Source organism: Sinocyclocheilus grahami, unplaced genomic scaffold (genome assembly GCF_001515645.1).
Source record: "Sinocyclocheilus grahami isolate Dianchi unplaced genomic scaffold, SAMN03320097.WGS_v1.1 scaffold2834.1, whole genome shotgun sequence".
Lineage (NCBI taxonomy): Eukaryota > Metazoa > Chordata > Actinopteri > Cypriniformes > Cyprinidae > Sinocyclocheilus > Sinocyclocheilus grahami.
In genome coordinates this window covers 2797-4726 of record NW_015508010.1, presented here as the reverse complement: position 1 = coordinate 4726, position 1930 = coordinate 2797, and positions in this window count along the sequence as shown.

Sequence of the window (1930 nt, the reverse complement as noted above, 5' to 3'; positions counted from 1 at the left end):
TATTTCTATATTGTAACTGTACAGGTGCTAGAATAGTTGATATAAAACATCATCATTTCGTAATGTTCATGAAAGTTATCAAAATAGAGTTAGAGTACAGAGTTAGATTTATTCATTATTGTCTAACTGTTAACATGACATTTCGATCAGATATTTACCTGTGATGTAAACGAGACGATATGTTTTATTTTGATGGGAGCCATCCCAGAAACACAACTCATTGAACGTGTTGCGTCATCACGTATTCGTTTTTCCCGCCTGAGCTCGATAACTCCACCCACAGCGTCGCCTCATCCGGTTCAGGAAAAAATCAGAGGATACCCTCTTGTGGCCTTCATAATAAAATTAAAATAATAATAACACATTTATTACACAGTTGCATATTATTCAACATCTACACTGTGTACAATACCAGTAAGAAATGGCTAATTATAATATACAATTCGTAACAATTGTTATGACAATTTGAAAAGGCACGTTTACACTGAAAAAGCAAAAGCTAATCAAATGAATAAATTTTCTGTAAAAGTAAATAAATAAATAAAATCCTGTATCGTATTTAGAGATAATAATGGCGTATGAACTCATAACTTTACATGTCATGTGTTGTTCCACTACAGTTAATCATGTTTCCTGTTCTTTCTCCAGTCCAGTAAACTCATCCTGGCTTTGATGCCAGCTGTTCTGTAAGCTAGCAAACAGAATTCCCCTAGCTGTCCTGTGGAAACGCTGAAGACATATATCTGCACCTTAAAGCATTGTGCTGTTCTTGGTGCACATTTAAAATACGTTAAACAATAAAACAGAAGAATCCATAAGTCAAATCCTTTTTTTTATCATATTTTTTCCGTGAAGAATGTATCATGTTAAAATATGTTCACGCTAAAATATCTGCACATTATCTTAGTGAACCATTAATGAAAAGTTGATCATTGCATTGAGTGGGAAATTAATATTTTCGACCCTTTGCAAATGAGTTGTTATTGTGACTTTCCCTTCTCCAGCTGTTCTCGGCTCTTCCTGTGAATGTGTTGTATGTGGGTGTGGGGAATCAGGGGGCCGCCCTAACCCACTGGCTGCTCTCCAGTAATCAAAACATCTGTCTCCCATCCCCATCATCTAAACTTCAGAGACATACAATCATCCTCCATGAACCCGAAATCAAATAAACACAATCTATGCATGAATTTTCCCTGTAGTTCTGTTGCTTGTAGCTCTGATTTAGAAACATCTTCAATAAAGAGTGATGTTCAGACCATAAGCTTACTGATACTGAGGCAGGAAACGACCAGTGGTGAAAGTATAAATTCCAGTCTTTATGCTTTCCTGTTAGACCAAATGACTACTGAGGATTTATTTCTTATTTGGTTAAACATGATCCATTTAATAAATCTGAATACATTTCCCCCCTTATTTCCTAGAAGTTCAAACATGTTGTAAGAATGTGCCTTTACAACAGTTTTAGTTAAAGATAAGGCAAAACACAGACTAACCACATATTTAAAAAGCAAATTTGTTATTAAAACGCATTTGAGATAGCAGTGTGTGTTTGCAATAACAGCTGTTACATTCATATGCCATTCAAAATACAGCAAAACACCTCTAAGAATGAAAATACATGCATGCTCAATAAGTAAATAAATAAACAAACCAAGATGGATGTAGCCTAGATAAACGAACATCAATAATTTCATGAATATCAAGGGCTTTTCTCAGGGTTAATCCATTTCACCTAATCAATGTGCCTATTCATAAAATATGCGATAACATATTTACTCCACAAAGTAGGCCTATGTAGGCTTAAATATGTTTATGTAAATTTATAAAAATACTTGTAGGCTACTACTGCTACTGCTAAAACTGCTTACGTAAGGGAAAGTTCACTCAAAAATGGAAATTGTGTCATCATTTAGTCACCCTCAAGTTGCAA